At 51.0% G+C, this 22,298-nt stretch overlaps 1 long non-coding RNA gene across 1 annotated transcript in view; it reads left to right on the top strand.

Annotated features, from left to right (window-relative positions):
* LOC309341736 overlaps nt 1-22,298 on the top strand; it is a 300,574-nt gene that overhangs the window by 47,417 nt on the left and 230,859 nt on the right. Inside the window, exon 2 of the long non-coding RNA XR_014156550.1 lies at nt 1,848-1,884. This is a non-coding gene — a long non-coding RNA (uncharacterized lncRNA). The remainder of the gene's footprint in view (nt 1-1,847; nt 1,885-22,298) is intronic.

Raw genomic sequence — 22,298 nt, 5'->3', positions numbered from 1 at the left:
CCGCCTTGGACTCTCGGATGAATCCCCGCTTCAAGTTGTGATCTATGAACTCCCTGAGCTCCTGCAATTCATGCTTCGACATGGAATACAGTTTCCCCTTCGGGAGCGTTGCCCCCGGCAGGAGGTCAATCTTGCAGTCGTAGGGTCTGTGGGGAGGCAGCTTGTCCGCTTCTTTCTCGCAGAAGACCTCCAAAAACTCTTTGTACTTGTTAGGTACTGCTTGCAGGATGCCCAAGTTCAGCTGTGGTCCATCCTCCTGCCCCTCATCTTCCAGGTTAGCCAGGATGCAGTGTTCTGCGCAGTAGGAGGAGCCGAAGGTTAGTTGACGCTGGTACCAAGCTAATGCCGGGCTGTGCCTATCCAGCCAACTCATGCCCAACACTATGGGCGTGTCTGACAGGCGGGTGACGTTGAAGCTGATGACTTCGCGGTGATTACCAATGCGCATCACCATTGGCGGTGTCTGCTGTAGCACTTGCCCTCCCAGTAGCTCCCTGCCGTCCACCGTGACGACGTTCAGAGGTACCGTCGCTGGCAGAAGGGCTATGCCATGTTGCTGGATGAACTCCATGCCTATAAAATCTGCATTGCTCCCAGAATCAATGGAAATGGGGACTTCCACGGTGAGCCCATTTGGGAGCTGGAGGGATGCGGTGAGCTGCATCACTGGTTTGGGCGGGAGGGGGTCTGTGGGCTGTAAGATGCCTGGGGACTGCTTCACTGATACGTCTGGCTGGGCCCCAGTGGCTCCACTTCCAGCCAGACAGTGCCGTTTCCCTGCTGTGGTGCAGTCTGCTGAACTGATTCTGTTACTGTTGCTGAGGCTGCAGTGTGCTTGTGGATCCTCCGGGGACACTCTTTCGCCATGTGTTGAGCACTGTCGCAGATGTAGCACTTCCTGGTCCCTCTAGGAGGCTTCATTTTGACTGCTCCCGGCGTTAGGGCTCCGGCTGGGGACTGAGCCTTAGCACCACCTATCTCCATCGGCTCCTCTCCCTCTCCCAGCGGAGGCATGGATCGAGCGCGCGCCGCTTCCTTGGGAAAGGGGGGCGGTCCTCTCGCTGGCGTGCGTCCCCAATGCCCTTCCTCCTTGTCCCAAGGGCGTCCTTCCAGCCTAACCCCCATCGTGAGTGCCCTCTCCACAACGTCTTTGGTGGTCTGGGGTCTCTCCCCCCTTGCAATTTCGTCTTTTACAGCTCCATTCAGCCCTTCCCAGAAAAGGTCTCTGACTGCAGCTGAATTTTTTCCCCATCCCAGCGCATTCACCAATCCAAAGAAGTGGGAATGATACTCCCTCACCGTGGCTCTCCCTTGTTTCAGCCCATGTATCTGTTTTCTGGCGATATCAATGTCTATTGTTGATAAAAAACACGAATCCATGGCTTTAATGAAGGCATCCGCACTTCGGAGCGCCGGATCCTTATCTCTCCACAGATTGCGCAGCCACGCTTTTGCTTCTCCATGCAAATGAGATAATATAAATCCCACCCTCTCCTGCTCATCTCTAAAGTCTTTATCCAGCAATTGCAGCGCAAACAGCACGTCTGCTCAGAAGTTAGGGTACTGCTGCAAATTCCCATCGAAATGAGACACAAGGCTGCCCCCTCTCTTCCCCAGCCCAATCCCCTCTGGCTTTGGGGGGGGTGCCCCTGCTTTGTAAGCGCTTCCAACCTGGCTTGTAGATCCTTGCAGGCAGCAGCTGCTTCGTCTTCCCTCCTCCTAGATGCGAGTATCTCCTCGTTGAGTCGCGTCACTGCATTTTGCAGGGCTGCCATTTGCTGTTCGGTAGTCATCTTGCCTTGCTTTTGTGAGCTCGTTAAGCACCAATCTTCGCCCCTCGCTGCGAGGTTCTTGGTGAAAGATGGGGAGGGGACTTACTGTCAGGTCTGCCTCTAGATCCCAGCTCACAGAGGACCAACGCCCGGTGGATATAATATACAAAGTCTTTATTGAAGTTTAGTTTCCATTTCAAGGCTCTGGGCGCGCAGACCCACGTCTCGACGCTAGACCGGCTAAGTCCCCTCTGACTCACTGCTCCTCCCACACCAGTTTAAGATCCTCGCCCGGCTCCACCTCCTACGCTGTTCTTTCCTTCGCTGGGTCTTTCTGCCCTCTGGGGTCTCCTCCTTCCTGGACTCTTCTGACCCTGACCCCCCTTGGTCTTCCCCTTCCTTCCGGCGGGCTTTAGGACCTGGCTCCCTACCCGGGCTCCCTGCTGTGCCGCTCGCCTGTACATTTGAACTTGGCGCGCGCGCCCAGCCGGTAACCTTCCTCCTGACCGTTTCCCCGCTTCTTGATGTGGGCGTGACCAAACCTGACTCCTCTCCTCCCGCTGGTGGTGAGAGCACTGGTCCCGATTCCTGGGACTCCCCCTCCCCACTGCGCTCTGGTGGGGAAGCTGGTCCTGATTTCCAACTGCTGCTCAGGGACTCCCCGCTGGCCCCTTCCTCCTGGGGCTTCCCCCCTGGAACCCCCCTCGCCCTGGCCACCGGCGCTCCCTTCTGTGAGTCCTCCGATTCGCTGGAGAGGCTTGTGGAATAACTCTTTCCACTGTCACTGCCTGCTCCCCCCTCGTACTCCTCCTCCTCACTCTCCATTTGCTCCCCCTCCTGTGTCTCTCCTTCTGAACCCCTGACAGACACTGACAAACTGGAACGTGTCCAGAGGAGGGCAACCAAAATGGTCAAAGGCCTGGAAACGATGCCTTATGAAGAACGGCTAAGGGAGCTGGGCATGTTTAGCCTGGAGAAGAGGAGGTTAAGGGGTGATATGATAGCCATGTTCAAAGATATAAAAGGATGTCACATAGAGGAGGGAGAAAGGTTGTTTTCTGCTGCTCCAGAGAAGCGGACATGGAGCAATGGTTCCAAACTACAAGAAAAAAGATTCCACCTAAACATTAGGAAGAACTTCCTGACAGTAAGAGCTGTTTGACAGTGGAATTTGCTGCCAAGGAGTGTGGTGGAGTCTCCTTCTTTGGAGGTCTTTAAGCAGAGGCTTGACAACCATATGTCAGGAGTGCTCTGATGGTGTTTCCTGCTTGGCAGGGGGTTGGACTCGATGGCCCTTGTGGTCTCTTCCAACTCTATGATTCTATGATTCTATGATTCTATGATTCCTGTGCCCACCGAATCTGTCGCTGGTTGAGTACTCGCACTGTCCTCCAGTATTCCAAGTTCTTGTGGTCAGTGCAAACCTGGATCTTGTGCTGAGCCCCTATCAGGAGATGTCTCCACTGGCGAAATGCGGCATAAATAGCTAACAGTTCGCGATCGTACACCGTGTAGTTCTGTTCCGATTCATTCAGCTTCCTTGAGAAGAAGGCGCACGGCCTCCATGTGTGTTGGGCCGGTCCCGGCTGGAGTAACACTGCTCCCATCGCTCTGTCCGACGCGTCAATCTCTAGCCTCATCGGTTTCTGCAGATCCACGTGCAGGAGCTGTTCCTCCGAGTCGAACGCCTGCTTCAGCCTCTCGAAGGCTCGTTGGGCACCTTCCGTCCAGACGAACTTCTTTTTGCTACTGAGACAATCCGTGATGGGTGCGGTTAAGTGGGCGAAGTTCTTGATGAACTTCCGGTAGAAGTTGCTGAACCCAAGGAACCTCTGCACATCCTTCCAGGTTTTGGGGGCCTTCCATTCCAGCACCGCCTGCACCTTGCCGGGGTCCATGGCTAGGCCTGTCTGACAACCTGTATCCCAGAAATTCCACTTCCTTGGTGTGAAACTGGCACTTTTCCAGCTTGACCCACAGTTGGTGCTCTTGTAGCCTTTTCAGCACTTCCCTGACGTCCTGGACATGCTGTTTTTCATTGTCCGAATAGATCAGGACGTCGTCCAGAAATGCTACGCAGTTCTTGTACAGCAGGGGGCCCAGCACATGGTGCATGAAGCTTTGAAAACAGGCGGAGCCCGACTGTAATCCAAATGGCATGACTAAGTACTCAAAGGCCCCTAGGGGGGTGAACATGGTGGTTTTCCATTTGTCCCCCTCTCTCATTCTAATCAAATTGTAGGCTCCCCTAAGGTCCAGCTTGGTAAAAATCTTACCCTTCCTTACCCTGGTTAGAATATCATCAATTCTGGGCATTGGGAAGGTCACGGGTTCCGATACAAGGTTTAATCTTCGATAGTCTACGACGAGCCTCGGCTGATCCGTGTTTTTCTTATCCACAAAAAACACAGGGCTGCCCCCCACTGCCTTAGATTCTCTTATAACCCCCCTTTTCAAGTTCTTGTCTATAAAGTCTCGCAACTCCTGCATCTCTCTGTCGGACATGGCATACAGCTTACCCACCGGCAGCTGCGCCCCAGGGAGTAGGTTGATTTGGCAGTCGAAGGGCCTATGTGGCGGCAGCCTGTCCGCTTCCCTCTCGCTGAAGACCTCTTGTAAGTCCGCGTACTGTGGCGTCACCTCCGCTTTCTGCTTCAGCGTGGTTGCTGCCACTCTGGCCAATCTCACCCTGGGCTTCTCCCCCCCTAGACAGTGTTCCAAACAGTGCGCTGACCCGAAGGTGACTGTGCGTTGGTGCCACGCCACCACTGGATCATGTAGCACTAGCCAGCTCATCCCCAGTATTATTGGGGGTCCCGCCAGTGTGGACACGTGAAAGGCAATGGTCTCTGTGTGCCTGGACACACTCATTCTCATTGGCGGGGTTTGATGTGTCACCTCCCCCCCCCCAGCAACTCCCTGCCATCAATCGTGGTCACTTGAAGTGGGAAATCCAGTGGCAGCAAGTGGATCTGGTGCTCCAGCGCAAACTCCTTACTAAAAAAATTACAGGAGCTGCCTGAGTCGAACATTGCCTTCACCTTGACTGGGTGTCCATTTGGGAGTTCTAGAGTCACCTCTATCGCTATAGAAACCTTGGGTGGGTCCGGTTGGGGCACTTCAGTTAGTTGTTCGCTTGGCTGCTGCACCCCCCTGTGGGCAGTCAAGCGCTGGTGTTTCCCTGCACCTTTTCCTCTGCCCCCTCCTCCTCGTTTCCAGCGGCTCCCACCATCCCTTGCCAAGCCTTTCTTTGTGGGCAGACCCTGGCAAAGTGTCCTGGCCGTTGGCAGAGGAAACATTTATTGGAGTTTCTCCCAGCCTTTCCCTCCCTTTTGACTCCTTGGTGGGCGCTCGGAACCTCGCGTGTGCGCGCCCCATCAATTTCCATTGGCACCACGTCATCGGAAGGCTGCCTTGGCATCTCAGGAATGCGGTAGTCAGGGCAACGCTCCCCTCTCCCTTCCCGCCTTTCCAAAGCGCGCGCTTCCTGGCGGGCGCCTATCGCCAGCACAGCTTTCGTCAGCTGATCCATAGTCTCCGGGCGGGGCACGCGGGAGAGCTCATCTTTAACGGCTGGGGACAACCCCTCCTCAAACAGCATCCGTATGGGCGGGCTGTCCATATCCCATTCGAGCCTGTGTATTAGCATCGCAAAGCGGGACCAGTAGTCTCTAACGGAAAGGTCCCCCTGCTTGCATCTCATCAGCTCCCGTTGGGTCACACTCTCCCCCAATTGGCTTGAATACATAGCGTCCATTGCCTGAAGAAACTTCCGGACGTCCTTCATGGCGGGGTTATGCGCGGCCATTAGGGGTCTAACCCATTCCCTCGCGCTGCCCTCAAGGTGCCCCACGATATACGCCACCTGCGCTGCCTCGTCAGCAAAGTCATCATGCTGCAGCTGCAAGGCGTACTCTATTTCTGTCCGGAATCCATTATATTCTTGGGGCTTTCCCCCAAATTTGTGTACCAGTCCGGGCACCTTCTTTGCCACTGGGGTGGGTCTCACCTGCACGTCCTGGGTGTGCCTCTCGTCCAGCCGCGCCATCAGCAGTGCTACATGCCATTCCAGCTCCTGGTTCCTCTTCACCAGGTCCTGCGCCCCCGCAGCTGGCTCCGCTGCCCCGGCGCTTCCAGTCTGGCTCATGTTTCCACTGCTTACTCACAAATAACAGTAAGAGACTGATGGATTTCTGTAATGGTTATGGGTGGGTTACTCGTGCGTAAATTGCCTCCACTTCAGTTAGATCGTTTGCTCAACCATGTTTAGGTTAGAGCTCGCCCTCCGTGACCTGTTAGTCACTTGCAGAATCCGTCAGTGGGTGTTTCTTGAATCTCTTCCAGCATAAAATCTATTTGACCCCAAGTCTCCGCCTATGTTCCCTGCGTGGAACACGTCTGCGCAAGTAAGGGGACGGCAAGGGCGTGCCAGCGCTCTCTCCGCTGGTCTCGGTTGAAGGGTCTTGGAGCCCTGACACCGATTCCTCCATCTCCCTCTCCTCTCTATTGGTGTCACACTGAATTCCTCCCCCCCGACTGGTTCCCTCTCCGGCATCGCTCTGGAGCCCTGCCTCCGCTTTTCGCTCTGATGTCAGTTTCCTGACACTAATGTTTAGGTGGAATCTTCTTTCTTGTAATTTGGATCCATTGCTCCGTGTCCGCTTCTCTGGAGCAGCAGAAAACAACCTTTCTCCCTCCTCTATGTGACATCCTTTTATATATATATATGGTTGTCAAGCCTCTGCTTAAAGACCTCCAAAGAAGGAGACTCCATCACACTCCTTGGCAGCAAATTCCACTGTCGAACAGCTCTTACTGTCAGGAAGTTCTTCCTAATGTTTAGGTGGAATCTTTTTTCTTGTAGTTTGGAACCATTGCTCCGTGTCCGCTTCTCTGGAGCAGCAGAAAACAACCTTTCTCCCTCCTCTATGTGACATCCTTTTATATCTTTGAACATGGCTATCATATCACCCCTTAACCTCCTCTTCTCCAGGCTAAACATGCCCAGCTCCCTTAGCCGTTCTTCATAAGGCATCGTTTCCAGGCCTTTGACCATTTTGGTTGCCCTCCTCTGGACACGTTCCAGTTTGTCAGTGTCCTTCTTGAACTGTGGTGCCCAGAACTGGACACAGTACTCCAGGTGAGGTCTGACCAGAGCAGAATACAGCGGCACTATTACTTCCCTTGATCTAGATGCTATACTCCTATTGATGCAGCCCAGAATTGCATTGGCTTTTTTAGCTGCCGCGTCACACTGTTGGCTCATGTCAAGTTTGTGTCAAGCTTAGATTTACTTCAATTACTTAAAACTATACAGACGTGTTATAGCTTAGGTTTCAACAACTTGTGGGTTCTGAAAAAGGCTGGTACTTTCAGTCAGGGTAGTATTAATCTGCCTGTTGTCCTTTAGAAATCTCACGCCTGAGGCTCCTCTATTAGACTATCAGGCCAGGGAATCCTCACACCCTGCCTTTGAAAGTCCCACTGACATTCAAGCTAACCCTCAGCCCAGAGACTGCCTTCTCTGGCTGTAAATATTCCATCAGGGCAGATTTTATACCGCTCAGAGTTTATGCTGTTATCAAGTTGACTGCCAGGAAAAACTCCCCACCTTTCCACATCCCCTCTCTCTTTTTTTTTAAAAAATGCTTTTTTATTGGTGTTTCATTTAATACAAACAAACAAAATACAGTAAAATTCAACGATCATTTACCCACATTCTTTCCCCACACTCTGCTGAGCATTGACTTCCTTCCCTCCCTTCAACAGGTCAGTTACCTACTTTCCCACAGTATCCAATCCTATCTACATCCTAAGATTTATTTCAGTCCTGCCCGAGTCTTTAGATTTCTACAGTTATTATTTATGTACTCCATAAATTTACTCCAATCTTTTTGGAATTTTGCTTCCTCCTGATTTTGGATTCTACAGGTCAGTTTTGCTAGTTCCGCATAATCAACCATCTTTGTCTGCTACTCCTCTATTGTTGGTAATTCTGGTACTTCCCCTTTTTGGGCTAACAAAGTTCTGGCAGCAGTCATAGCATACATAAATAACCTGTATTTGATCTGCTTTTTCTATTTCTTCTCCCATCAAGCCTAGCAAAAAAGCTTCCAGCTTTTTCGGGAAAGTGTATTTAAATATTGTCAGGGGTTCAGAAGGAGAGACACAGGAGGGGGAGCAAATGGAGAGTGAGGAGGAGGAGTACGAGGGGGGAGCAGGCAGTGACAGTGGAAAGAGTTATTCCACAAGCCTCTCCAGCGAATCGGAGGACTCACAGAAGGGAGCGCCGGTGGCCAGGGCGAGGGGGGTTCCAGGGGGGAAGCCCCAGGAGGAAGGGGCCAGCGGGGAGTCCCTGAGCAGCAGTTGGAAATCAGGACCAGCTTCCCCACCAGAGCGCAGTGGGGAGGGGGAGTCCCAGGAATCGGGACCAGTGCTCTCACCACCAGCGGGAGGAGAGGAGTCAGGTTTGGTCACGCCCACATCAAGAAGCGGGGAAACGGTCAGGAGGAAGGTTACCGGCTGGGCGCGCGCGCCAAGTTCAAATGTACAGGCGAGCGGCACAGCAGGGAGCCCGGGTAGGGAGCCAGGTCCTAAAGCCCGCCGGAAGGAAGGGGAAGACCAAGGGGGGTCAGGGTCAGAAGAGTCCAGGAAGGAGGAGACCCCAGAGGGCAGAAAGACCCAGCGAAGGAAAGAACAGCGTAGGAGGTGGAGCTGGGCGAGGATCTTAAACTGGTGTGGGAGGAGCAGTGAGTCAGAGGGGACTTAGCCGGTCTAGCGTCGAGACGTGGGTCTGCGCGCCCAGAGCCTTGAAATGGAAACTAAACTTCAATAAAGACTTTGTATATTATATCCACCGGGCGTTGGTCCTCTGTGAGCTGGGATCTAGAGGCAGACCTGACAGTAAGTCCCCTCCCCATCTTTCACCAAGAACCTCGCAGCGAGGGGCGAAGATTGGTGCTTAACGAGCTCACAAAAGCAAGGCAAGATGACTACCGAACAGCAAATGGCAGCCCTGCAAAATGCAGTGACGCGACTCAACGAGGAGATACTCGCATCTAGGAGGAGGGAAGACGAAGCAGCTGCTGCCTGCAAGGATCTACAAGCCAGGTTGGAAGCGCTTACAAAGCAGGGGCACCCCCCCCAAAGCCAGAGGGGATTGGGCTGGGGAAGAGAGGGGGCAGCCTTGTGTCTCATTTCGATGGGAATTTGCAGCAGTACCCTAACTTCTGAGCAGACGTGCTGTTTGCGCTGCAATTGCTGGATAAAGACTTTAGAGATGAGCAGGAGAGGGTGGGATTTATATTATCTCATTTGCATGGAGAAGCAAAAGCGTGGCTGCGCAATCTGTGGAGAGATAAGGATCCGGTGCTCCGAAGTGCGGATGCCTTCATTAAAGCCATGGATTCGTGTTTTTTATCAACAATAGACATTGATATCGCCAGAAAACAGATACATGGGCTGAAACAAGGGAGAGCCACGGTGAGGGAGTATCATTCCCACTTCTTTGGATTGGTGAATGCGCTGGGATGGGGAAAAAATTCAGCTGCAGTCAGAGACCTTTTCTGGGAAGGGCTGAATGGAGCTGTAAAAGACGAAATTGCAAGGGGGGAGAGACCCCAGACCACCAAAGACGTTGTGGAGAGGGCACTCACGATGGGGGTTAGGCTGGAAGGACGCCCTTGGGACAAGGAGGAAGGGCATTGGGGACGCACGCCAGCGAGAGGACCGCCCCCCTTTCCCAAGGAAGCGGCGCGCGCTCGATCCATGCCTCCGCTGGGAGAGGGAGAGGAGCCGATGGAGATAGGTGGTGCTAAGGCTCAGTCCCCAGCCGGAGCCCTAACGCCGGGAGCAGTCAAAATGAAGCCTCCTAGAGGGACCAGGAAGTGCTACATCTGCGACAGTGCTCAACACATGGCGAAAGAGTGTCCCCGGAGGATCCACAAGCACACTGCAGCCTCAGCAACAGTAACAGAATCAGTTCAGCAGACTGCACCACAGCAGGGAAACGGCACTGTCTGGCTGGAAGTGGAGCCACTGGGGCCCAGCCAGACGTATCAGTGAAGCAGTCCCCAGGCATCTTACAGCCCACAGACCCCCTCCCGCCCAAACCAGTGGTGCAGCTCACCGCATCCCTCCAGCTCCCAAATGGGCTCACCGTGGAAGTCCCCATTTCCATTGATTCTGGGAGCAATGCAGATTTTATAGGCATGGAGTTCATCCAGCAACATGGCATAGCCCTTCTGCCAGCGACGGTACCTCTGAACGTCGTCACGGTGGACGGCAGGGAGCTACTGGGAGGGCAAGTGCTACAGCAGACACCGCCAATGGTGATGCGCATTGGTAATCACCGCGAAGTCATCAGCTTCAACGTCACCCGCCTGTCAGACACGCCCATAGTGTTGGGCATGAGTTGGCTGGATAGGCACAGCCTGGCATTAGCTTGGTACCAGCGTCAACTAACCTTCGGCTCCTCCTACTGCGCAGAACACTGCATCCTGGCTAACCTGGAAGATGAGGGGCAGGAGGATGGACCACAGCTGAACTTGGGCATCCTGCAAGCAGTACCTAACAAGTACAAAGAGTTTTTGGAGGTCTTCTGCGAGAAAGAAGCGGACAAGCTGCCTCCCCACAGACCCTACGACTGCAAGATTGACCTCCTGCCGGGGGCAACGCTCCCGAAGGGGAAACTGTATTCCATGTCGAAGCATGAATTGCAGGAGCTCAGGGAGTTCATAGATCACAACTTGAAGCGGGGATTCATCCGAGAGTCCAAGGCGGTGGGGGGCAGTCCCGTATTTTTTGTGGGGAAGCGGGACACACCCCAGAAAAGGCTGATCGTTGATTACCGGGTCTTAAACCAGAAGACCAAGCCCTCAGCCTTCCCTATGCCCAAGATCGATGACTTGCTAGCGACGGTGAGGAAGGGTTGCATCTTTACCAAGTTGGATCTGCGGGGAGCGTACAATCTCATTCGCGTGCGCAAAGGTGACGAGTGGAAAACGGCCATGTTTACGCCGCTGGGCACCTATGAGTATAGAGTTATGCCTTTTGGATTACAAAATGGCTCCCACTGCTTTCAAGCATTCATGCATCATGTCTTGGCGGGTCTTCTCTACAAGAAGTGCGTCTGCTTCCTGGACGACATCCTCATCTTCTCGGAGTCGCCGGAGGCTCACGAGAGGGATGTCAGGGAGGTCCTGCAACAGCTGCGGGAGCACAGACTTTATGCCAAGCTGGAGAAGTGCCAGTTCGACAAGACGGAGGTGGACTTCCTGGGCTACAAACTGTCCGACAAGGGACTCGCCATGGACAGTACCAAGGTACGTGCAGTGCTGGACTGGAAGAGCCCACGCAATCGGAAGGAAGTCCAGAGGTTTGTCGGCTTTGCCAACTTTTATCGCAAGTTCATCAAAGGTTTCGCCATGCAGACAGCGGCCATCACCGACACCCTCAGTGCCAAGAAGAAGAAATCCATCTGGACGGAGCAGGCAGATCAGTCCTTTCAAAAGCTCAAGAATCTCTTCGCGTCCGAGGAACACCTGCTACACGTGAACCCCAGCAGGCCCATGAGAGTGGAAACGGACGCCTCAGACAGGGCCGTCGGGGCCGTCCTGTTGCAGCAAGACCACCAGGGGGACTGGAGGCCGTGCGCTTTCTACTCCAGAAAACTCAGCAAGTCGGAGCAGAACTACACCATCTGGGACAGGGAGTTACTGGCCATACATGCAGCCTTCAAGGCGTGGCGGCACTTCCTCGTCGGAGCCAAACACACGGTGCAGGTCCGTACAGACCATAAAAACTTGGAGTACTGGCGCACGGCGAGGTTCCTGAACCAGAGACACATCCGCTGGGCGCAGTTCTTTGCAGATTTCGACTTCAGAATAGAATACATCCCTGGAAACAACAACATCATGGCGGATGCGCTGTCCAGGAAACCGCAGTATCTCGAGGAAGAGGCACCGGCGGCGGCCAAGCACATGTTCGCACCGAAGGCGTGGGCATGCGCGTCAGCCACGGTGGACCTGGACGCAGTGCGGCGCGCGCTGCAAACGGACTCCTTCGCGCGAGCCAAGATGGAGGAGGTCCGAGGGACCCACGGCGAGGGACGACGACTTCCAAATACGCGACGGCCTGCTCATCCGCAAAGGAGCCCTCTACGTACCGGGAGACAACCTCCGAGCGAAAGTCCTACAACAGATGCACGACGCGCCCAGCGCGGGACACTTCGGCAAGGAGAAGACGGTGGACTTAGTAGCCAGAGACTTTTGGTGGCCCAAGATGAGAGGGGATGTCGCGGAATACGTCAATAGGTGCGACACCTGCCAAAGGGCCAAGCCAGTACACCAGCCGCCGGCAGGCCTGTTGGAACCGCTACAGACACCGTTTGAACCGTGGGAGAGGGTGGCCCTGGACTTTGTCACAGATCTGCCCAGCTCGAGGGGCAAGACAGCAGTACTTGTGGTAGTAGACTTGTTCACCAAGATGGCCCACTTCATTCCTTGCGCGAAGGTGGCTACAGCCGAACAGACCGCCAAGCTGTTTATAGACCACATGTTCAAGGTACACGGCCTGCCACGATCCATCCTGTCTGACAGGGGGCGCCAGTTCATATCCAACTTCTGGCAAAAGCTGATGGGTTTCCTGAACGTCAAGGTCAGCCTGGCGTCGGCGCGACACCCGCAGACCAACGGGCAGGCGGAGAGAGTCAACGCCATTATGCAGCAGTACCTGAGATGCTACGCAAACCAGCAGCCCTCGACCTGGGTGGACTATCTACCGTTGGCCGAGTTTGCCTACAACAACACGAAGCACGCGTCCACGGGGGTGACGCCGTTTTTCGCCAACAATGGGCGGCATCCCAGAACCTTCCCGGGTTTGGAGACGGTGAAGGCAGGGGAGCCGCAGGGAGCAGAGGCCATGGCAGCGGAATTGCAGGAGATCCACGAGCAGCTCAGGAGGCAGTTAGAGGTGGCGAAACAGGCTTACAAAATGCAGGCAGACCGACACAGGAGAGTGGGGGAAGACATCCGGGTAGGAGACTGGGTGTGGTTAGCGGCCCAGGCAGTTCCAGCCAGATCGCTGGCCAAGAAGAAGCTGGGGCACAAGCAGCTAGGGCCGTACCAAGTAGAGGCGCAGATCAACCCAGTGGCCTTCCGGTTGACACTCCCGGAGGGGTCCAGAATGCACCCAGTCTTTCATAGATCAGTGCTCACACCCTACAGAGAGCCCCACAGGTTTCAGGCACCAGGGACGGTGCCAGACCAGCTCAGGGAAGCGCCCAAAAAGGGGGGGTCGCCGAGAGGGGAGCCACTCAATGAAGCCACAGAGATTTTAGACTCAAGGTGGGGGGAGGACGGGATCGAATATCTTCTCGCCACAGAGGACACCCCGGCCAGCGCCAACAGGTGGGTGCAGGATTACGCATTGGAGGAGCAGTGGCTCAAGGAAGAATTCCATACACTTTTCCCGCACAAGCCCATGCCGGCGGGCCTTTTTGACGACTGTCTGTTCACACCCACACACTCAGCCAGCACTTTCCGGGGTTTCTCTTCAGCTGAGGAATCGACTCCGGGAGGCAGTTCCCCAGAGGGATCACTCTCAGGGTTTGGCACGGGGGGATCTTATTGGTGGGAGGACCAACCCGAAGTGGGCTGGCGCAGAGACATGCCGAAGGGACCCTGGGAAGTGGAGTCACCTCAGGCGACAGAGGGAGAGGGGGTCTTGGGTGATTTGGGGGCGGCTTCAGATTTCGAACACACCGCCCAGGAGATGGAAGCGGAGGAAATCGCCGTCGACGAGCCCATGGAGGACTTCCCGGACTTATCACGCTGGATGCACGCCTCGGGGGACGAACTGTATCCTGAAATTACCCCCACAACACTGGAGCACCCGGAACCCGCACCTGAAGAGGGGGAGGGGGAAGGGGGGGCTTCGAGGGGGGGATGGATGTCAGGGGTTCAGAAGGAGAGACATAGGAGGGGGAGCAAATGGAGAGTGAGGAGGAGGAGTACGAGGGGGGAGCAGGCAGTGACAGTGGAAAGAGTTATTCCACAAGCCTCTCCAGCGAATCGGAGGACTCACAGAAGGGAGCGCCGGTGGCCAGGGCGAGGGGGGTTCCAGGGGGGAAGCCCCAGGAGGAAGGGGCCAGCGGGGAGTCCCTGAGCAGCAGTTGGAAATCAGGACTGCTTCCCCACCAGAGCGCAGTGGGGAGGGGGAGTCCCAGGAATCGGGACCAGTGCTCTCACCACCAGCGGGAGGAGAGGAGTCAGGTTTGGTCACGCCCACATCAGGAAGCGGGGAAACGGTCAGGAGGAAGGTTACCGGCTGGGCGCGCGCGCCAAGTTCAAATGTACAGGCGAGCGGCACAGCAGGGAGCCCGGGTAGGGAGCCAGGTCCTAAGGCCCGCCGGAAGGAAGGGGAAGACCAAGGGGGGTCAGCGTCAGAAGAGTCCAGGAAGGAGGAGACCCCAGAGGGCAGAAAGACCCAGCGAAGGAAAGAACAGCGTAGGAGGTGGAGCCGGGCGAGGATCTTAAACTGGTGTGGGAGGAGCAGTGAGTCAGAGGGGACTTAGCCGGTCTAGCGTCGAGACGTGGGTCTGCGCGCCCAGAGCCTTGAAATGGAAACTAAACTTCAATAAAGACTTTGTATATTCACTGGGCGTTGGTCCTCTGTGAGTTGGGATCTAGAGGCAGACCTGACAAATATATTTTCAATTCGTTATAAATCTGTTCCCAAAACTGTTTCATCTTCTCACATGTCCATCACATGTGATAAAAATCTCCATCTTTATCTTTGCATTTTCAACATGTCTTACTACTCATCCTATACATTCTCACCGTTTAACAGGTGTCAAATACCAGCAATACATCATTTTCATTATATTCTCTCTTAAGGTGGTACATGCTGTAAATTTTATACTCTCATTCCACAGTTTTACCCAGGCATCATACTCAATGTTATACGCCAAATCCATTGCTCATTTTATCATCATCTCCTTTGTTTGTTCATCTTTTGTGTACCATTCTAGTAAGAAGTTGTATTTCCACATCCCCTCTCAAGGTGCTCTCACCACCCCCTTCTAGCTAGCTGTATCCACAGCCAATCAGAGTGAAGCTGTGCTCAGCATATTGAGAGAGATAGCACTCTGTTGGAATATTATTATTATTATTATTATTATTATTATTATTATTATTGATTGATTTTTTCAGTTACTTATTCATATACACTTTCCATTTCTTTCCAAATAAATCAAAATACACATAATAATCCCATCTCTTCCCCAGTGACTTCCCACTACCTCATTACAGCTTCTTTTATTCTCTCTCTCTTGCCCACTGTGTTGTTTTTCTTGTTACCTCATGATATATTTTGCCTAAATTTTACTTTGCAAAATTTAGTTTAAACATATCAAGCATGTAATTTGAGGACAACATTTCTCTAGATTTACACATTCTTTACACATTCCCACTCTTTTTGAATTTTTTGTTTTTGATTATTTCTAATTGCCTCTGTCATTTTAGCTAACTCCAGATACTCACACATTTTGACTTGCCATTCCTCCTTTGTTGGTTTCTTTTCCCCTTTCCAATTTTTCGCTGTTAGCATTCTTGCTGCTGTTGTTGCGTAAAGGAACACCTTTTTATCATTTGTGATGTTAACTGTCATGACACCCACTCTGTTGGAATTCTACCTGTTTTGTACCATCAAACTCTGCTTTACCTGGGCCATCTGTCACAGAAGGGACCCGAAGGGTCATCTAGTCTAAACACCTGCAATGCAGGAATCTCAACTAAAGCATGCGTGACAGATGGCCATCCAACCTCTGCTTAAAACCCTCCAAGGAAGGAGAGTCCACCACTTCCCAAAGGAGTCAGTTCCACTGTTGAACAGCTCTTGACTTCAGAAAGTTATTCCTGATGTTTAGTTGGAATCTCCTTTCTTGTAACTTGAAGCCATTGCTTTGGGTCCTACCCTCCAGAGCTTGCTCCATCTTCCATGTGACTCCCATTGTAGGGGGTTGAACTAGATGACCGTTGGGTCTCTTCCAACTCTATGATTCTATGATTCTACAGCCTGTGTTATTGTGGCCAAGCCCCTCCATGCATTTTCAAAAAGTACTTTACAACCAGATTACAGACCTTTTCTATAGCTGAGGTGCTATGATTCAGAGGGGAAGGGAAGAAACCTTTATTTGTGTGTGGGAAGACTTTTGCTTTTATTGGTAGATGGACTGGTGAAAGGTGGTTGGGGCTGGGGGTTGGGGGTGACCAGTTAGCAAACATCAGCTGCTTCGTCAGATGTATATTTATGAATCAGAGACCCGTTATGCCCACGCATGACTAAAATCCAATCTAAGTTAAGCCCTTGGAATTGAATGTGTGCAAGGAAAGCTTTTATGAGTCAATGGCAATTTTATAGACCTAGTGTTGTGTGGTCCAAGCTCAGAGAACATGAGGGTCAGAGATGCCTTACTGGAATGGGTGTTCTTGCTAGGTGTGATTTACAGGGCTTAAAGCCTGGTGAAAATGAAGTCATATGGTGCATCAGGGTTGCCCTGAAAATAAATCCAATTAAACATTGCCATCTTTATTCTTTTTTAATATTTAAAGGAACTGGGATGAGGAATGAAGTCCAGCTGCAAAGGCAAGTAAAGTAAAGCAAGGGAGAATTTGTACAATGCAAGATGAAGACTCCCAGTACTCCACACACTTACCCCAGTATGTAATTCAACAGGTACAGGGTGTACCTGCTATGTTAACCATTTCTATTTATATTCTGAAGCACAGGAATGTAGATGGGCAATAAGTACCAAGTTATTGTATAATTTTTCAAAATTTTACGATTACCCTCCCTGCTTCCTCTGTACATAATGGCCCCTGTGTGCCACTTGGAGGCTGTTCATTATGTCTTTCATATGTTTTTTACCACTTCAGCAGATTCTAATTTATTAGAGACATTCTAAAAAGTAGTAGGTAAACAATCCTACAGAACGAAACTGATTTATAAGACTGTGGAGGACTTTTGGAGATGACTTGGTGAATACAAACATGCGGGAATTTTTTTTCTAACTTTCTCTCTCTCTGCACACACTTGGCAAGAAGAAAAATTGCCCTGAGGGTGGGATTGGATAGAAGTACAGTAGAACCTCTATTATCCAGATGTCTTGGAATCCATGACATGTATTTGCCCGAGGAAGGGCTTCTGAGATATAGCTGAGACATAAAGCATGCCCAGTACATAGAAGGGCCCAGATTTGGGAGGTCTGGTTAAATGAGTTTTTCTTGTAAAACTGAAAGCCACCCACCAATCTTTGGAATATAAGGTTTATGTGCTATGGGAAGTCAAGAGGGAAGGAAATGAAATTTGTGCTGTTTCCATGGATAAAACCTGGCTTGGAAAAGAGACCAGACCTCATGCAGTCTTTCACTACAGAATGGACTGTTGTGCTCTACAGTATCACCAAGAGCTCCTGGTATAAAACTTTTGCTAGGTACTAGATTCATATTCCCTAACCACTGGGTTCATTCATAAAGGATGTCACAGATAAAAGAGATTAGAAGGAATAGCTAGCTGTAACATATCAGAATTTTTAGTACTGTTTAGAATAGGGATACAAGGCGAGGTCTTGTTTCGTTTCTTGCCTTCCCAGTGCAGTCCTATGCATTTCTACCACTTGAAATCAGTGTAAAATCATACAGCTGAGTGTAAAAATGTGATAATTTATACATGGCTCCATTTAATCAGACAGCCTTTTGGAAGGGCACCATCACACCCCTCAGCTAGTATAATTATTAAGCAATATATGATTATATGCCAAGAGTTCCCCTTTAATATTAACCAGAGAGTTTCTGGTCAATTCTCTGGTTGATACAGAATCATAGAATCATAGAATCATAGAGTTGGAAGAGACCACAAGGGCCATCGAGTCCAACCCCCTGCCAAGCAGGAAAAACCATCAGAGCACTCCTGACATATGGTTGTCAAGCCTCTGCTTAAAGACCTCCAAAGAAGGAGACTCCACCACACTCCTTGGCAGCAAATTCCACTGTTGAACAGCTCTTACTGTCAGGAAGTTCTTCCTAATGTTTAGGTGGAATCTTCTTTCTTGTAGTTTGGAACCATTGCTCCGTGTCCGCTTCTCTGGAGCAGCAGAAAACAACCTTTCTCCCTCCTCTATGTGACATCCTTTTATATCTTTGAACATGGCTATCATATCACCCCTTAACCTCCTCTTCTCCAGGCTAAACATGCCCAGCTCCCTTAGTCGTTCCTCATAAGGCATCGTTTCCAGGCCTTTGACCATTTTGGTTGCCCTCCTCTGGACACGTTCCAGTTTGTCAGTGTCCTTCTTGAACTGTGGTGCCCAGAACTGGACACAGTACTCCAGGTGAGGTCTGACCAGAGCAGAATACAGTGGCACTATTACTTCCCTTGATCTAGATGCTATACTCCTATTGATGCAGCCCAGAATTGCATTGGCTTTTTTAGCTGCCGCGTCACACTGTTGGCTCATGTCAAGTTTGTGGTCAACCAAGACTCCTAGATCCTTTTCACATGTACTGCTCTCAAGCCAGGTGTCACCCATCTTGTATTTGTGCCTCTCATTTTTTTTGCCCAAGTGCAATACTTTACATTGCACTTTACATTGTAAAGTCTTACATTGTAAAGTCTTTACATTTTTTTGCCCAAGTGCAATACTTTACATTGGTTCCCAGAAAGGGAACCAATGACCATAAAATGGGGGGCGCCCTTTGCGTGGACGCGCGCAGCCCCTGGATCTGGAGCGGCTCCATCAGCATAGACTTGGCTTTGCCTTCCCTCAGGTGGGATACCTGGAGGTCTCTGCCTACCCCAGTCAGTTGTCCAATCCCACCTGGGGGATGCGTTGCCAAGGAGACCAGGCCAGGTAGGGGAGGGATTACCTGCCCACACAATAGTGGGAATCCTCACTTGGCTCCAGAGCTTCTCCCACCCTACCCACCCTCAGTTAATGTCTTATTTTGCAGGTTAACTTTTCTTCACAGGTTTTGCAGGTTAACTTTTCTTCACAGGTATGCGGGCACTGCTACGTTAAGGTCGCTGTTAAAGGGCCGGAAAGGAATTTCCCTGCATTGGCAGGTTTCGCCTTTCCCGTAGCAAAACGCCATAACTTTGGCGGTATCAGGCCTTGGGCGGAATCCTTTAGTCCATCTTCCTCTTTGCGGCGGCGATACCAGGGTTCCCCGTTAAAGGGGTTTCTGAAGGGAGGCTTTGACCGTACGCCGAAAGGTCATCATTGCTCTCCCCTGCGGCGGTGGCGTAACGGGGGCGGCTATCTCTGCTTGAACATATGTTCTCCAGAGCCGGCCCATCCCCCCCCCCACACTGGATAACCCTGATGCTCCCTAGGTCCCCGGCTGGGGACTAGGGAGGGAGAACACCCAATGCCTGAGCCAAGGTCTAGCCACATTTGAAATTTAATAAAGTTGTGGCCAATTTAATCCCATAGCACGTTGTCTTGAGTCGTTATTCCACATGACGGGGGAGACCGCTCGGGATCTGGGGACTCCGCCTGTCCACACAAAACAAATTCTCTTAAAACACATAAAGTGCTATACACTGGGGCAAAATAATAATAATCCTCACTTCATATACTGTACTGGTGATGACTGCCCAAGAAAGAGAGATTGGGATCATGGTGAAAATTTTGACCCCATGTGAAAAAAGGAAGTTTCATGTTATGGATTGTTAGTAAAAGGACTAGAAATGGAACTACCAATATTACAATGCTGTTAAATAAAGCTGCATTATACTTGTACCGCTGTGGACAGTACAACACAGGGCTGGTTGCTGCACCATAGGAAGGATATTGCTATCAAAAAAGGACTAATTCCTGGAGGATATCAATGGCTGTTAGCCATGCTGGTTACGTACAACCTCCAAGTAGCCTCTGAATACCAGTTACTGGAAGGACACATGGGACAGTGCTGTTACGTTTAAGTCCTACTTGCCGACCTCATGTAGCACACCTGCCAAGTGTCCCAGAAAAAATGAGCACAGCGGCCATTTTGGGTGCTGTGATATCGCATGGTATCACCCTGATAAAGTGTGTTTTCAGGGCAAGATCATGGTGCAGGCCATGTGATTCACTTGGGAGCATGTCCTGGAAGAAGCACATCCCAGTTTCTGATCTGAAAAAGTTGGATGGTATGCCGTAGGCATCTGATTGGTGACTGTGACAAGATGGGCCTTTGGTCTGATCCAGCCAGGCTCCTCTTATAGTCTTAATTTGTGGTGTGTTAAGAAATATTGCATGCATACAAAAGCAAGCCTTTAAGCACTGATGAGAATCTCTCCTACCAACCCTTTTCTCTTCCTCCTGAAATGGTGGCCCTATATGTAATTATTTTAATTTTCGTGCTAAATTATTTCCCCCCTTTTCTGTGCAAATTAGAACAATGGTGTTAGAGCACTTGAAACCACCATCACTGGACATTAAATTAAAATGTAAATATTTTTACACTAAATTCATATGTCGGAGCTAGCCTTGGAAGACAACCTGCACCTGTGTCTAAAAATGAGGCTGGCAAGGCTTCCTATTTCCGGTGCCCCAGGATTGGAGCTTCCCCAATACCGCAGGAGAGAAACAGATGGAGGTAATCAGATAATGTTGGGGGAATTTCATTATCTGCATTCCTCTTCGCTTGGAAGAGGAACCAGGCTCCCATCTGCAGTTTGCCTGGCAGTCTGGCACTCACTTCCCCATGGAATGCAAGGGCAGGCAAAGGCACTGGGGGCACGGAGCACTCTGGCTGCCACGACCCCCCTCCTGTTCCTGGAAGCAAAGGTTATCCTGCTAATTGTATTCTAATTGGGGTAAACTACAGGTGCAAGCCAGAGATGATGAGATAAGAAACTGCGAAAACAACCCAGCTACAAGGATGTAAAAGGTTTGGACCGAGAGCAGATTTCATTCAGTGAAAGAGATGATGGGGGGAGGGGAGCCCATGGTTTGCTTACTTAAAGTTTTTCTCTACATTTATGATATGGCAACCCTCCCCAGAATGCAAGTTTTATTTAAAAATATCTGCACAAGTGAGGATGGAAGAAATTGGAATATAATAATGGAATTCAACCAAATTGGAATTGCAGGTGTGAGAGAAAGGAACGGGGGGGGGGGGCATTATGCTATGAAAATATAAAGCAAAATCCTCCCTAACCTCCATTATCCACAAATGTTTGAGATAAGGATAATTGGCCATAAATCAGCGACGGAGGAAATGAGTCTACCAGCTGCGGGAATAGAAGATTTTAGATTAACTATCTGCAGTCTGGAGTCAGACTGTTCTTCCTTGTTTACTGGAAACTGAATCACTGAATGAAGTGATGCAGTGACTTTTGAAAACAGTGAGATAATACCTTCTCCTGAGACATGACGGGAACCATCAACAGTTGCAGGAATGAAGGATACAACACCATATATGGATAGGAAAACATCATCGAAAAAACTGTCACATGCAGGAAATAATAGGGATTATAGCTAAAGTTCCTCACTTGAAATAATAATAATAATAATAATAATAATAATAATAATAATAATAATAATAATTTATTATTTATACCCCGCCCATCTGGCTGGGTTTCCCCAGCCACTCTGGGCCGCTTCCAACCAAGTATTAAAATACAGTAGTCTGTTAAACATTAAAAGCTTCCCTGAAAAGGGCTGCCTTCAGATGTCTTCTAAAAGTCTGGTAGTTGTTCTTCTGGAGAGCCAGTGTGGTATAGTGGTTAAGAGCGATAGAATCACAATCTGGGGAACCGGGTTCGCGTCTCCGCTCCTCCACATGCAGCTGCTGGGTGACCTTGGGCCAGTCACACTTCTCTGAAGTCTCTCAGCCCCACTCACCTCACAGAGTGTTTGTTGTGGGGCAGGAAGGGAAAGAAGAATGTTAGCCGCTTTGAGACTCCTTGGGGTAGTGATAAAGCAGGATATCAAATCCAAACTCCTCCTCCTTGTCTTTGACATCTGGTGGGAGGGCATTCCACAGGGTAGGTGCCACTACTGAGAAGGCCCTCTGCCTGGTTCCCTGTAACTTGACTTCTCTCAGTGAGGGAACCACCAGAAGGCCCTCAGTGCTAGACCTCAGTGTCCGGGCAGAACAATGGGGGTGGAGACACTCCTTCAGGCATACTGGACTGAGGCCATTTAGGGCTTTAAAGGTCAGCACCAACACTTTGAATTGTGCTCGGAAACATACTGGGAGCCAATGCAGGTCTTTCAAGACCGGTGTTATGTGGTCTCAGTGGCCACTCCCAGTCACCAGTCTAGCTGCCACAGTTTGGATTAGTTGTAGTTTCCAGGTCACCTTCAAAGGTAGCCCCACGTAGAGCTCATTGCAGTACTCCAAGCGGGAGATAACCAGAGCATGCACTGCTTTTGGCGAGACAGTCCGTGGGCAGATAGGGTCTCAGCTTGCGTACTAGATGGAGCTGGTAAACAGCTGCCCTGGACACAGAATTGACCTGCGCCTCCATGGACAGCTG

This window comes from Podarcis erhardii, assembly GCF_964252035.2.
Source record: "Podarcis erhardii genome assembly, chromosome: 5".
NCBI classification, from domain to species: Eukaryota; Metazoa; Chordata; class Lepidosauria; order Squamata; family Lacertidae; genus Podarcis; species Podarcis erhardii.
This window is presented reverse-complemented; position numbering and strand designations above follow the sequence as displayed.